At 46.5% G+C, this 16,059-nt stretch overlaps 1 protein-coding gene across 4 annotated transcripts in view; it reads right to left on the reverse strand.

The window, feature by feature from the left end:
* EPB41L3 (erythrocyte membrane protein band 4.1 like 3) overlaps positions 1-15,002 on the reverse strand; it is a 143,302-nt gene extending 128,300 nt beyond the window's left edge. The window contains exon 1 of one of the 4 annotated variants that reach the window (XM_056331817.1): positions 14,811-15,002. The gene's annotated coding sequence lies outside the window, so the exon portion shown is untranslated. Of the gene's footprint in view, positions 1-6,643; positions 6,730-7,786; positions 7,808-14,810 lie in introns of those variants that run through there. The other 3 variants (XM_056331813.1, XM_056331812.1, XM_056331810.1) reach the window with 3 other exon arrangements.
* Between the last annotated feature and the right edge of the window lie 1,057 nt (positions 15,003-16,059).

A 16,059-nucleotide genomic window follows, 5' to 3' on the forward strand; every position in this document is an offset into this window, starting at 1 on the left:
TTTTCATGTGGCCGAGGCAGCCATCGCGGCTCCCTCCTGGCACCAGATGTTTCCCATTAACTTTGTCCACGCTCTAGCTCACAAGTGTCAACTGGAAAGCCTAGACCCCAAATATTTCACAGATGAAAAAACAACGGGCTCTTTGCCAGAGACATGGGACTGGATCCCAGCCCCTGCTCTACACTGCTCCAGCAACTGGCAGAAAACCAGCCAAAAGCTATATTGGGATTTGGGTTGGGGATCACCCTCCGCCTTTGCAAGGGGCAGGCACCTCTGCAGCTCTTCAACCCCCAGCCCTCAAGGTAAGTGACCACAGGGGCAAGTCACACATCCCCACCCTGCCTCCGAGTTGCAGCAAAGGTCTGCAGTGTCCCTGCGCAGCCAGGGACTGGTGGCTCAGGCATGCAGCCACACTCATCCTGGCCACGGTGCCTGCCTGCCTCTTTCCTCATCAGTCTCAAAGCATGGTTGCAAGGTGCCATAGAGCTCTGGCTAAAAGTTTGTTAATGTGGCCTCAAATCTCCCTTTAATTAGAGGAAAAAAAATGCAACTAGACAAAACCTCTCTGTACCGATTATTGAATATAGTCCTCAGTACAAGTTTTCCTCACTGCAGATTTGCTGCTGTGCCCTCAACTAAACATTGCGGAGTCCCAGCTTCTTCAGTTCGGACTGTAAAAGGTCAGTGGAGAAGGCAAATCTGTGATCTGTCTTAAGTACTTAAACTTTCCCAGTTTGATCCACTTTCAACAACAACAAAAAATAGAAGTTGCTTAGATTAATTAACACCACCTTGAACATATGAATTTTTTTTTCTTCATGCTTCTTGTCTTCTGTTTCACAGCATTATTTATCATCAGGGCACTAGAAACATGAGACAGTAACTATCAAATACTTTTCTATATTAGTTTAAATCAGACCAAAATCTGATATCCCTTTTAATAGTAATAAAAAAAAAGAAGCACCCTTTATCAGAGGATTATGTGTTACAAAAACTGAAATACTAAGAAAACATAAGTAAAAATAAAGTGCAGAATCCCACACGCTTTCTTTAGAGAAGCATTACATATTGGAAAACTATTCTGTTGACTGGATATTAATATCCAGTCCACATTTCAAAGTTTATTACTTCTTAAAAGAACTCCACAATTAGCTTTCTAATTCTGATTTTATAGATGAACATGCTGGTTTCTAACATGCCACATCAAATAGTGTGAGAGTATATATAGGAGCTAACCACAAAATATTCCAGGATCACATAATTGCCATGCTGGTTTAATTTCTTTTTAGCCATGTGCCATTTCATAAAAGGATTATTTTAGTTTCAAGTGCATGTGCAAGACATACAGAGTGCTTCAGGTTGCCATTCCCATACTGACTGTATCGAGAACCGTCTCATTCCAGATAATCATCAACGAAAGCGATGCCTATCCCAATTCCTCCTCTATGTCCTTTATCCACACTGCAAGGGCATTCAAGCAGAGGAACTGGCGTCCAGCCTAATCTTAAATTTAAACACTAGATGGAGCCCACTTCCCAAGACTGAAAAATAAAAGCTCTTGCAGCAAATTTTTACCAGCCTTTGGGCGATGTCTGGCCGTGCATAAACATGACAGAACTCAAACTGCTGCGGTGACTGCCGCTACTGCAAAACACACACACCGGCCAGCAATTATCTTTCTGCATAAAGAGGCAGGCTTTAAAACTGGGTGACTTCAGAAGAATTTCTATTCCTCTACAGATAACATGAGCTTGGTGCAAAAGACCTGCAATACTGGGATAAGCTAGGCACATAAGGATTTTTTAAGTACCATATGACAAACATAATGCTGGGTTGAGAGAACGACGACTGAGTGATCTCTATTTTGACAATAAGCTCTACTGATTCTGACTATGAGAACCATGCACACATAAATTTATATTAAATAGGAAGAATCCTTTTTCAGTTGGTTTGAATTAGTTCTAACAAGAAAGCTCATTTGTGGTGTTTGATAAAATGCCATCTCTCCCCAAATGAAACATACCACATGTTTAACTAGAGATAAGCGAGCTTTGGTGTTAAAAATAGGATGCAACACCAAACCTCAGTACAACTGTTCTGGTGAGAAAGAATTTTTTATGTTTTATTTAAAAAAAAAAAAAAAAAAAAGAGCGTGCCAAGTTGCCAAGATCCAACTTGAACAGCCTCACAGTTACTGGAGAAATCCATTTCTCTCAGGCTCCACCACAAACAACTGCCACTTCTGCAGGGTTTTGGCCACGCTCTGGACTGGCTCCTCAATGCAAAGGGCAGGCAGAAATCGCAGGTGGACAACCCTTGGCCATTCCTTAGCTTTCTGAAGGACATGCTCGCAGAAACAGCTAAAAGCCAAGCAGACAATAAAGTTGTGCAAAACCTCCGATGCAATTCCCAGCAACACAATTCTGCTGACGGCCAAGCTATGGCTGTTAACCTTTGCTCAGTCTGGCCCGCTGCCTTCACCTCACTCTTTTCCTAACAAACCTATGATAATAGCTTCATCAAGGTTAAGATAAGCACAAAGGCAGTTAGCTTTACCACAGAGTACCACCTTCTGCTCACAAACAGGGACCCATCCTGCTCAAACAAAATTAACCACAGTAACCCAACTTGCCTTAGGACATTTTCTGAATCACCTGGGAGGGGAGGTGAAGGGAGTTATTACTAACCACCAACTCGGATCCTAACAGCAACTTCCAAGAAGGAAAAATACAGTGCCTACGAAGAAAGGTGCAAGTTTTCCCCGAAAGGGTTCTACTCCTCATTTCCATGGAAGTTCTACACATCACATTTGCTTGGTTCCACATCCCTGTGGATGAAAGCTGGTCTCCAGGGTCTCACAGATTACTGCTGTGATGCTTTGAAACTGAGCAAAGGTCTTCAAATATTTCTGTTGCTAGGAGATCGGGGCTTGTACTCAAGACCACGCTGATGAGCAAGTGCTCAACTCCACCAAAGAGCATGCACAAGACAGTGCTCACATCTGCCTGCACTGTTCATCAAACCCGGGGCTTGCGAGCAAACACGCTGCTCCCATAAAAGCAGCAGGCTTTCCAGCTGTAGCCAGCGTACAGTCAGCTCAAACATTAATACTTCTGTTTATGAATATCCCAGTTCAGTCCTATTACCTTAGGTATGTTTTCCAATACACCTAACAGAACATGTATGCACTCTCAGAAGGGTGGATCAATTTGTGTCTTGGTTTTGTGTTGTGTTTTTTTTAAGCAGTGGGTATAGCAAGCACCTAACATTTCTTTTAAAAGCAAATCTGAAAATAATTAGCATTTGTTTGGCACTTGACCTAAAACCAGAAAAACACACCCATTTACTTCCAAAAGCTTTTGGTTCAATAAAACAGGGACTTTATTAGCAGGAAGAGTATCTCACCAACCACACAAATTGAGTGTCAGCAAAAGGAGGAGACAATCGAAGTACCAGCCACAGTTGCAGGTTTGACTAAATAGTAATGTTTAACTACTTCCTTATCACAATCTGCCTGTACAACTATAATTTAGGAACCTTTGCCACTGTAATTTTCTCTGCTTCATTTTCTTTACAGCTATGCTTTTATGTGTCAGGCTAAATACTTGTTCATCAGCACTATTATCCATGCAACAACTGAAAATGAACAGCTAGGGGAAAAAACAGAAAAGCAGAAATACAAAGGCTTTGCATACGTATAAAAAATCAAAATAAAAATCAAATTACCCAGTGTAGTATTTGAGGCTGGAGGAAAAGCAGACAAAGTCACGATAGCATCGTCAACGTAACTCTGAAGATAGTTACTGTGCAGGCACACGGAGCAGCGTGGTTACAGTCAAGGTAAAGTTAAGGTTAAAATCTAAAGCTTTTAGTTTCTCACAGCAATAATCCTGATGGCTTTCAGCCTCTGAATATGGAAGGGACAAGACACTGTGGCATAGCAACCTCACCCACTAACCACACTGACCACAGCTGGAGCACAACAGGCAAGAATTACAGTTCACTTGCTATGTGGGTGGAAGCAGACAGGACAGTGCTAAAAAAAGCACAAAAGTGAAAGCCTTTGAAATCTCACTTGGAGTTACTAACTGTACCCTTCCCTATTCACCTGTATTGCTTCCCAACACAAAGAAGGAGAGTCAATCTGTAAATTAAATTAACTCCCTTCCGGGAGGAAAGAAAAATCAAGCCAACAGAACCAGAAATACAACAGAAAAACTGAGATCAGGTTAAACAAATTCATTCACTTGTGCGTTCATAAGCTACATCCTACTAATAGTGCACTTTGCATACTCTTAAGTTTGCTTTCAAGCGTCCCCCGGACTAACTCCATTGTTGCAGGCTTTCTTCCCAAAAACACAAAGGATCACTCAGGGTAGGGGGGTGTCTGAACCATCAGCAGCCCTTTGCTCCTTCAGAAGCCACTGTGGTCATCTCTGACCCCGCTCACGCTTCTCTTTATAGGCTCACCCATTTCACCCTGCAAGGCTGCCTTGGTATCTAGACCACTTCTCTCTCCACGCCCCCTCTACAGGAGCTCTGTTAGGCTTCACATCATCACCCGTAAGCACCCAGCTCGCCTTGGGGAACTGACTCCTGTTCAGTCCGAGCACCTAGCTCGCCTTAGGGAACTGACTCCTGTTCAGTCCAACCAACCACCCATTTTAATCTGCCTCCTGTTCACACTGCCACATATATTTTTGAAGGGCTGGGGATAGCCATAGCCCAACGCTTAAAAAAAAAAACAACACACAAAACACAAACAAGCTACACAAAAAAAACCCCAAAGACTGGAAGCCTTCTACGTGAAGAATCTAGTTCTCCTGAAGTCTGCTGCTACGAGGTGAGGCTTGTAAACAAAAGTCAACTGATTACTTCTGAAATTTTGGAAACTAGCAATACAGCTACTGTTGGTGTAAAACAAGTAGCGTATAGTTTAGAATGTATGTGCTGCTGCACTTCAGAAGCAGCAAGTCGTGGGTTTTAATTGCTTTGCACCATTAAAAACCAAAACAACAAACACTGAGCGATGGCCCCAGATGGCACTCCAGAACAAGCCCAGGCAGATGCTGCATTCCTCCTGCTACAACAGCCACCACCAGCCTTGCCATTATCACAGCACCCTCTACGACCCTGCCACTCTACTCTTCTTCCAAGCATGAAGGCCCCTCTAAATTCAAGTGGGTTTTAATGGATCACAGGACAATTCAGGCTAGGAGAGACCTCTGGAGGTGTCTGGGTCAGCCTCCTGCTCCAAGCAGGGCCAGCTAAAAGATCCAACTGGGTTGTTCAAGGCTTTGTCCAGTCACATCTTGAAACCCCCCCAAGGATGGAGACGGCAGAGCCTCCCTGGGCAACCTGTGCCCCTGGCTGGCCAGCCAGCTGTCCCTGGGGTGAAAAACTGTCTCCCTGTAACCAGTGTGAACCTCTTTTGTTTGAGCTGGTGCCCACTGTCTCTTGCCCTTCCACCATACACCGCTGGGAAGAGTCTGGAGTGACATCAGTTCTGCTCTTTTAGTGGAAGGAAATGAAATAATTCCTTATACTTTTAGCTCTGGTATTTATCTGTTCATGCAAAGTACGCTTTGCTCTTTGATTTAGATTACTGTTTCAGATTTTAACTTTGCTAACTGCATTTGCCAAAAAAAAAAAAAAATCAAACCAGAGTGAAAGTGAAAAATAAGTCTAAGAATAAACCTTGGGTGGAAATGCTCATCCATGTGATCACATCAAACTTCCCCTGATGTGCTGTGGTGATGGCAGCACTTCAGCACTCATATTACTGCATTTCCAGACATTAAAGCGGCATCTCTTTATATAGGTGCAACACAAGAGCAAATTATTCACGTACATTACAAAATAGGCTAAAAAAAAGCAAGATACATGCTGAAGCAAAGCCATGAGAAATGCACTCTGCTAGTTTTCAGACTCAAAGAATTTTGGGTAGTATGTCCATCACAGTAAACATGCATTGCTGCTGTTCCTGGGCGCACGAGCTATTACTCTCTCAGGCTGATCAAGACTTCTTAGCACATCAAAGCATGGCAATCTGAAGCAGCAGTTCACTTACAGACCCTACTGCTACCCAGCTACCAAATTACCACATACCAGTCATACAGAACGCTTCTCAACTGCACTCCTAAGCCACACTGCTGAGGAATAAAAGGTATATAACTGGAACTAAGAGAGGAGGAAAATGCAGCCACGCAACAGATGTTCCATCCTGCCTGAAAGGTCATATGAAATGTGATTAGTGCCATTATCCTCCAGGACTCTGAATATTGCCTTGAGACAAGAGCTTTCCGGCATAAGCTATGGATCAATAAAAAGGATTAAGCAGCAATACTCTGGAAACGCTCAAAAGCAAAATATCAAGTTTCATCTCAGATTTCTCCAAAGCTGTGTCTGAGAAGAAACTCTGAAGTTTAAGAACCATCTTTTGGTCTCATGCTCTTTGCATCACTGCAAGACGCAGGTGCCATAGATTGTGCGTGTTCAAGAGACTGAAAAGAAAGGAGAGGGGGAGAGGTGATGCCAAACACCATCCCCTCCCCCACCCGAAGAGGTGTGCACCAGCTAAACCCGGCTGCAATCTGTCAGAGAGCAGCCAGCACCCAGCCCCACACGCACTCCCATGCCTTACCCAGGACGGGACCACCACTGCATGGTGACACTCGCATCTCCCTGGGACAGGACGGGCTGCCAACACCACGCCCACACCGTATTTGCCTTCTCCCTCAAATCTTACGGCTGTGCATAAGGGAGGTTGCCACCACACAGGTGAGAGGTGAAGCAAGTTGTTTTCCTTAATTGAGCCTATTAGTAGTAACAAGTCACTCCTGCTAGGTCTAAATAGCTCAGAGATAAATCCCAAGGCTTCTAAGCTGCCAACCACCTCCAGTCAGTGCTCAGAGGCAGCTTTACTCCTACAGACAACACTGGGTGAATACCGCCACCTCCAACTGTGCCTCTTGGAGCAGATCTCTGGCTGATATGTTTGCAGCAAATGTTTTCCCTGCAGCTGTCCAGTCATCTTTAATTGAAAGTCCAAAGTGCCAGAGCCGCCTCCTCAGGGAGCAACAGCAGGTACTCCTAGACTGGTATTCTGCAGGTCAGCTGTCTGCACACCAGTAAAGACTATGACCCTGAAAGAGCTCTGTGCCTCTCTTTCCTTCCCCCCCCCCCGCTTTTAATTTAAAAAAAAAAAGATCTCACCAGAGACTACTTGGGATGGAAATTCTTTTCACAGAAAAGTCTGGTACAATATTTAACGCAAACACACCATCAACGCATCATCTCTTAAAGTTCACACCACAGGCAACACTGGTATTAGGAAAAGCAAAGAGAACCACACAGAGCTTTTCTGAAAAGCCATCCAATGAATTAATCATTTTCTGTCTGAACTATTCACAGAAACAACTGTTTCTGTTGAATAAGCCAGGAATAAAAAATAAAAATGTTCTAAGTTGTTGCTTCACAGTGTGTCTTACAGAAAAGTAATTTAAGTTATTACAAAAGCAGTAACACTCAATCTCATAAAATTACACTATTTCAAATTAATCCACTGCGTGTTAATTCCTTCACCTTTGCCAAAAATAAAAGAGAATAAGAAAAACCTACTCCATCAAAAAAGAAAGTTGAAATTCAGTAAGTTTTGCCTGTTGCTTCCATAAAACCAACACCATAAAAACACTTAGCTTTCACCAAGCCCAACTTCCAAGAAATAATACTCCACCTCTTTCTCCCAAGCAAGCACAAGTAAGTGAAACTCATTTTGCAGACTCACCAAAATCGTCCATATTCCAGGAGGCAGCCATTTTTCCAGTTTGCAAAGTCCACCGTTGCAGCATGGTTACAGCAATCAGCAGGAAAATAGGGAAAAAAAAAGAAAAAAAGACTCTTGAGATTCAATGTACACTTCAATGTACACTACAACACTACTGTTTTCTGTAAAGTCTGTATTACAGCATAGTTTCAGATAACTCATTAAATGGACTGAACATACACCCACAACACTAACTTACTTTAAAAAAACAACAGCACAATAGCAATGTCATATTAATAAAAGAACAATAATTACCGTCTAAGAAAGCTCTGGCAAGACTGCCCTCATAAGGAAGATTTTGTGAGAGGGGAAAAATATATATTTTTTAAAAAGTCAGATCTTTTACTGTACCTACCCCCATCAGGCTGTAACAGGTGGGCAACATCACATACAGAAAAGGTATATTATTTTCTCATACTGCTGACATTTTTAAATCCTTGATGAGGAGATTTAACATTCGGCAAAGTAGTCAAAAACTGCCACAGGCCACAGCAACTGCACATCTTCAGAATTCTCAATCAAGGATGGGGAATTGATAATTTATTCTTTGCAATTAAGGGGGCTTGCAGCCCACCTCACAGCTATCTACACATGGTTACACATCTGCAAACTGTCAACAATACCCAAGCTGAAGTAACAATTTTTTTGATGTGGACCTCAAACAGTGTCCAGGTGACTAAACCCAGTGTCACTCCTCCTAATAAAAAGCCAAAGAATGAATTTTACAGCTTTTCCAGGCTCAGCACTGATTTCTTTCAGCAACAGCTCCAAAATGTTTAACGAACTCAGCATTAGTTTCTTTGCCTTTTTGTTTGGTGGTTTCTCTTATTATTACTCCTTTGGAGTGGGAATGCTTCAAAGACATCTGAACAAAATGCCAGTTGCTATGGGTTAACCCAAACAAATTGCACATGTGCACGTAACAGCAGCAGAAGGCGTGCTCTTCTTTTGACCAGAGAAGCCAACTGCATTTGCAAGTTAAAGTCCTGGGTGCAGAGACACCAGATGAGGAGAGTGCTGGAGCCTGCAGTGGAGAGAAGGCGGTGGCAGCGAAGGAAACGCTGCCATCTTATTCCAGCAGCGATGTAACCACCAGACTGACCATCATGCAAATAGATGCCAAGAGGCCAAAGGTCATTGCAAAATCTCTTGCAATAGATTGGGAGATCTTCCTATTTCATGTTTTGACCATCCCAATTCTTCAAACCAACTGTTCTCAGGAATACAGACACGGCCACAACTCGGCAATCTTCTGCTGGGTCCCAGCAAAGGGGCCTGGGGCCAGGGCAGCACTTTGGCCTCCAGAAACCCCAAGGCAGTGTAGGAGGGCAGTGAGCCACCTGCACAGGCCTTAGCACGGTTTGGTTTTGATCCCTGTAGAAACCTTGCCATACGAAGGAAAAATTTATCTGTTGGTGTCAAAAAGGAAAACATAATTGGCACAGTCAACTAATTTGCAGCCCCCTACAGATAACAGCTGATGAGTTACCTCCTCCTCTGTCTCCATGGCCCATTAATAAGATAGCACGAAAGACTGCAGAAGATGGATGATGATTACTCATGTATTTACCACTTTGTTAGCGAGCAACTTTTTTTTTTTTTTAGAACTGCTTTTACCAAAGGCGCCTTTCCAACACCTTCATCTGAAGAATATTGGAGAGGAAAGGGAAGAGATTGCAAAAGATTTGTCTTCATTTCTGATTTCTCTTGTCAGTCTTGTGAACTGCAGTCCTTCCCCAGAGATGAGACCATGCACCACTACTGTCAGTGCGACTGCAGCTACAGATTGCCCTCAAGATATTACCTGCCTTTCCCTCTGCAAGGGAAGCTGACAGTACTGGGAAGACATCTTTACCGGAGCAGACAACTCCAAGATACTCCCAAGGACTGTAATAGCCATTGGGTGATCTGACTAAACACAGGACTTCAAATTAAAGAAAGTAAGAATGGTGGCATGGAACATTAATGAACTTATCACGAGATGAGAGAGATCAAGAGGTCACAGGGAAGTAGATGCTGAATAGGTAGAGACACTGGGAAACGTGGTGTGCAAAAAAAAGGAGGAAGGAACAAAATGAGAGTAGGAATGACTCAAAACAGGCAGAATTCAAGCATGAAAGCTGCTGAAATAGTTTACTTAGGATGGGGAGGGGAAGAGAGAGAGGGATAGTAGTGCAGCATCCCCATCGACTGTACTGCGTATGCATTTCTGAGTGAGAACAGGTGATTGTTGAAGTTTGACATGTTATAAGGGGCAGCTTTCCATTAGCACCTCAGAAGGTTTGGGGGCAGGAAATCACAATATGCCGTGATGGGATGGATGAATGGATTGGATTTAAATTGCCTTGAGCACTGCATCAGCATCCACTGCCTACACTACATGCTAGTTGCTTGTGTCAGAGTCAGGAGCGATACATTAGAGCAAGACCACAGAGACATTTTTCATTCCCCCTGCTCCTCTTCACATGCTATTTTGGCATGACACTGGTTATGAAACTGAAAATGTTGGTTCAGCTTCAGGCTGCAATTTCAGGGTCAATTGCTTCTTCACCAGACACTGAAATCACAATTTTTCAAGTATCAAATTAACTGTGAATGTTTTGGGGAACAGTGAACTTTAGTAGTACATTATTACTGTGAGTCCCCCTCCTCAAAAATTTATCTTGTAATCCCTCTTGATATGCCAGGTGCCTTTTTTTTTTTCTAGAATTGCACTTTAAGATGAACTCTGCAATTACACTGCTTCCTTTTTGTTCCATCAACTCATTCCTGACTGTTACGTACTCTCCAGTGTACAGCTCTCGAGTGGTGGAAGACACTTGCAAAACCAAGTGAAACATTTTCTCCATTTACCACAAAAGCACATCAATATAGGTTTTCCAGCTGAAAGCTTTTGAAAGTTTCCTCAAAACTTTTATGGTTCAGCTTGGACCCATTCCTAATCCACAGGCAGGGTAAAAGACTCATCTGGCACCAGTGTACCACAAATTATATAAACAATAAAGCCTTAATGAGGTTAGCTGTCCAAAAAACAGAGCTATGCATCTTCCCCTAATACTGACAGTACAATACAGAACAACTACAAGCTTTGATGCTGCAACTGATTTCACTCTGGATACAGCTGAATCACACTGGTACTTAAACAGCATCCCAGCCAATGCTCCACCAAGCTAGGAAAGATAGAAACTAATGGAAATTGGAAAGCCATTGCTGGGGGATGAGGTCAGATTTGGATTTATGATGTCACCTGCCAAGGGAAATTCTAGGACATAATCAAACTTTAATATTTCACTCTCCTATGCAAACATTATTGAAGTGTGAATATGAAAAAGTATTCTTTAAAAACTGAAAACACCATCCAGCAATATCCTTCAAATTCTATACAACTTCAGCTAATCTAAATGAGAGGTGCTATTTTTCATATCAAAATGGGATGCTCATAAACTACGGAAATAAGACAGTTGACATGAGAAATTATGAAATCAGCAGTGTTATGGAGATTTAACATTTAAGTGATACATAACATAAAGCTGAGTTTGGTTTCTTCGATCTCCATTTCAGGTCTACAGCCCTACCTCCACTGCTTGCTATCTGACCGTTGAGACAACTGTGAAAGCTTATCACGTCTCACAAGCAATAAGCTACACAACCGAAAATTCCCAGTTGCTTTCAGTAAAGCAAAGGCAGCATTAAACATCAGGAGTATCAAAATCACCCCTCTGCCCTTGCCATGCAAAACCCAAGCACTATTTGTTTCACAAAACACAAGCTGTGGTAACTCCTCCGACAGTGAGGAACTTCAGGTCTTAGCAACGTTTCATCGGTTCACCCAAGAACATCTCTATGAAAAAAACATACACCGATATTTAATGAACATAGTACGCATATGGATACACATAGAAATACACACATAGATATATAAATTACACTTATTTTATATAGATCGTGCTCATCACCCAGCAGGTGGCACTCGTACCACGAGCTCCAGAGGCTGGAGCACGGTGGGAGGCTGTCAGCAGGCACTGCTCTACAGGAGGCACCATCTTCCTGAAAGCTAAAACCACCATGTGCACAGAGATGTCCACCATCCTTCTGCAAGACCTGAAGTGTCAAGTCCAGAATCCAGGCCAAAATCCCATTAAGCTTACTGGCCAGGCACCACCTCCACCAATTCCCTCGACAGCTGCAAGACTCCCCTTGGCTGCTCCTAATTCTCAAGTGTTCTTGCAGCCTTTACAGAGGAGCAGTATTTCAGGGACTGAAAGGGTTCTGGAATATTTTCGACATAGAAGCATCACATTATGATGTCAAGAACAATACAACTAAATGTAAAACTTACTTAGGACTTCATCACTTCTTTCCACCATTTAAGATACCCAACTAGCTCTTAATTAGTCCCACTAGTAATTTGGGCTTTCGAAGATCTCATGAATCAGAACTGGCAGCCGAAATGCTGGTTTCCTTTGATTAAAATTGGAAGACTTGTTTTCACCCATGACTTAAGTGTCACTATCATATGTACATTCTTAATACACCTCTTCTTCAGCTGAGTGGTGCTTCAGCTTCAGCTAAGTGGGTTTGTTTTTAAAAACATATTTTCCCTTCAAATTCAATATTCCACCCATGTCCCTCCCCTCTTCAAAAAAAAAAAAAAAAATCAGTTTAGAAGGATCAATTTGAGAAACTCAGCTCTGCATGGAGCCGTGCTGTTGCCCATAAGAGAATGCCTTGTGTCAGATTGAAAGATGCTTTTCCAAGGTCATTTCATGTTCCAGTGGGTTTGTTATGAAGTTGTGGAATGGCAGATAAGGTTGCATGAGATAGTAAAGTGCCTTCCTAAGCTAGTTCTGGGCAGTAATGTGCAACCAGTAATCGAGCAAGGGACTTCTATAACATTTACCTCTGAAAGAAACTTCATATGCCGAGATAAATGCTGCTGCAGGAAGGACAGGAGCAGTACTGAGATGCTGATATAATCTATTTTCCTGCAATGTCCCAATTAAAAAAAAGAAAAGGCCATTTTCTTAACAAATTTGCATTAACTGCACATGTTTATGGCACTTAGCAAAGGTTGGGGGGTTTCTAGGAACATCAAGGGGTATATGTTCAGGAAGTTTTGTTAAAATACCCAGCCCTTCGTAACAATGATAATTTGATGTTGAAAACTGTTAAATTCAGAATCAATAGCAATGCCTCCAAGTTACAAGAACAAGGATACAACAGTAGCTCCCTATTAGGTATGAGGACTAACGATTTCCAAGGTTAAAAAGGAAAAAAAAACCACAAAGCATATCTAAGAATGTTTCTTTGAAAGTCTTGTAGTTAGTTACAGTGTGAGGAATGATGATCCAGTATTTTTAGACTGCTTCTAATATAGCCTGAAAATGGAGGAAACCATATAACGGTATCCTCTTAGCAAGCTTTTAATACTGCTTGAGCCTATCCCAAACTCTGAAACAAGGTAAGCATCTGGCAGCACACCGAATTGCGTGTCACCATTTCAGTCATCGTAACAGGGAATAAATCCTTCCCTGGAAAAAACAGGGGAACAAGCATACAAACTCCAGAGAGACAGAGACTGGGGGTGGGGGTGGGGGGGGTGAAGAATCCTTCTCAGAGATGGTTAGCTACATTTTAATGAGGTTTAAAGCCTAACAAAGCATCGCCAATTTAGGATCCAAAAATGCAAGCACTTGACATTGAAACTGGCCTAGGAAAGGGGGGTGGGGGGTGTTTTTCAAATCCCACATGAGCATTTTGGGGGTCCAACAGCCTGTCAGGAAAAATCAGAAAAATGGCCACCTAGCACTGAACTGTGCACAAAATGCAGAGTTTCAGTGCTTGCAGTTCTGCACTGCAACCTGCGCTCCCAGCCCCAGCCCCCCGCGCTCCCACACGCCCCCCAACGCCCCCGGCGCCCCTCCCGGCTAGCAGGGAGCGTGGGGCCACGGATCCCTAAGCGCTATCTGCAATCACTGCCGGGGCTCTATTACTACTACTTTTAATTTTCCTGCTACTATCTCTTTTCTAATGAACTGCAGTTACTACAGAAATGTAAATGTCGCCAGCTGAGTTGTTTTAGGTCTGGGGTTTTTTAAAAGCCCGAAAAGGTAGAGACAAAGTGTGTGTGTGGGGGGGGGGGGGGGGGGGGGGGCACCACTGAGAAACATTAAACATTTTTAACGCTAAAGACGCACTGACCCCACCGACCGACAGCAAAACCTTGCTGTTTCACCGGGACTGACCCTAAGCCTACACTAAATCACCGCAAAAAAGGGGCTTCAGCACCCCACCTGCACCGGCTGGGCTCGCCAGCAGATGCTCCCCCGGCCGCGCTCCAGCCTGCGCAGCGCAGCGGCTCCCTCGTTCACCCCCCGCCTCCGCAGCCGCCCCCGCCGCGCACCACGCAAAGCCCGTAACTTTGCGGGCCCCGGGCACATCTTCCGCGGGAGATGCCGCGCTCTGCGAAGGGGAGAGAGGCGGGAAGGGCGGCTGAGGGACAGGCTCCCGCAAGAGCCGTGCCCGCCTGCGGCACTCCCGTACCGCACCGCCCGGCCCCGCGCATCCCGCACCACAAGTCCGCTCCGCCGCCGGAGAGGGGGAGAGCCCTGCCCTCGGGCACCCCGAAACGGCCCAGGGCGGCGGAGCGCGCGGACGGGACACCCCAACAGCCCAAAGCGAAAAGGCGGAAGGGGGAAAGGAGGAAGGCAAAGAGGCGACCCCGCGCCGCAGACCCGCAGCCCCCGGCGGCCGCCCCGCGCAGCGGCGCGGAGCGGAGCGCGGCGGCACGGCGCCCCGCGGGGGCGGCCGGAGCAGCGCACGCCCCTCGGCCCTCCCCGTTGACCTCAAGCCAAGGACAGCTCGGCGGTCCCGCAGCGCATCGCGACCCGGCGGGCCGAGCCCCACTGCGCTGCACCGAGCCGGGCCGGGCGGCGGCAAGGGCGGCCCGGGAAAGCGAGGGGAGCGGGGACCGGCGGCTTCTCACCTGAGCCTGCCCCGGGAGGTGCTTTCCGCCGCCGCCGCAGGAGGCGCCTCCTCCCGCTCCCTGCGGAGGAGGCTGGCGCGGACAGCCCCGGCCCGCCGAAGTTACGCGCCGCCGCGGAGCCGGGCTCCCACCTGCAGCACCCAGCGGACTCCGGCGGCCGGCACGGCTCGGCTCGGCACCGCGCGGCTCGGCCCGCCCCCCGCTCCCGATTGGCGCCGCCGCCGCCCCGCCCCGCCCACGCCCGCCCGCAGCGCCCGCGGGGGCGGTGGGCAGCGGAGCCCGGCCCCCCCCGCACGGAGCTGGCGGCCGGGGGGGAGCGGTGCGGGACACCGGCCCCTCCGGCCCCCCTTCACGCCCCCCCTCCCCTTTTTTTTTTCTGGGGAATAAAAAGGGGGAAATAACAAAAGCGGTTCCGTGACGTTACTTGGTGCCGTCGCTCCGCGCCGCCGGCCGCACGGGAGCCCGCTGCCGCGGCCGGCGCTGGGAGGTGCCGGTGCAGGCGCTGCCGCCCGGTCCGCGCTAGGGGGACGCGGTCCGCAGCGGGCGGCGGGGGCCCGGGCGGGCTGCGGCGGGGGGGCGCTCCCGGCAGGCCCGGGGAAACCACGGGCGCCTTCGCCCCAGCTAAAGGGCAGGGCAGGGCGGGCAGCCGCAGGGCTCCCGGAGCCACACTGCCCGCCACAGCCCAGCGCCCCACCCTGCCCACCGCCCTCCCCCAACAGCCCGCAGAAGTTTCCTGCTTTTTTGGTTTTAAATTATAGGAGCCCTTGCACAAGTGCGCGTTAGCCACGGAGGAGGACAGTGTATAGCAGGTGTGGGATGGAAACGAGAATACGGCTGCACTGGTGGGAGTGTGAAAAGGCAGTTTCCAGGTAGTGGGAATCTCCCCTTGGGTTTGGGGGCAACCACCCTGAACCTCTGGAGAAGTGAGGTCGCAGCTCTGGGAGCACAGCTGTCCCGGGGCGGGAGTGTTCGGAGCTGATGGGGAGACCCACGGAGAAGTGAGAAATTTCCTGCAGGAAAAGCACACCGAGAAAGAGCCAGAACCTCCCAGCGCTGACTTGTCTTGGCCAAAGTGGTGGTGAGATGTCTTACCAGACGATGGGAAGAATGTTCCCTGGCCAGCTGCTTTGGGTGTCCTGCCTAAGTCATTAATGCCACCGTCACATCTACCCTGCCAGGGTCTGTAAGTCACGACAAGGCTGTAGCCCCTGTGGGAGGCAGCCAGAAGCCGTGGGCTGAGGGAGCCTGC

Source organism: Falco biarmicus, chromosome 3 (genome assembly GCF_023638135.1).
Source record: "Falco biarmicus isolate bFalBia1 chromosome 3, bFalBia1.pri, whole genome shotgun sequence".
Classification (NCBI taxonomy): domain Eukaryota; kingdom Metazoa; phylum Chordata; class Aves; order Falconiformes; family Falconidae; genus Falco; species Falco biarmicus.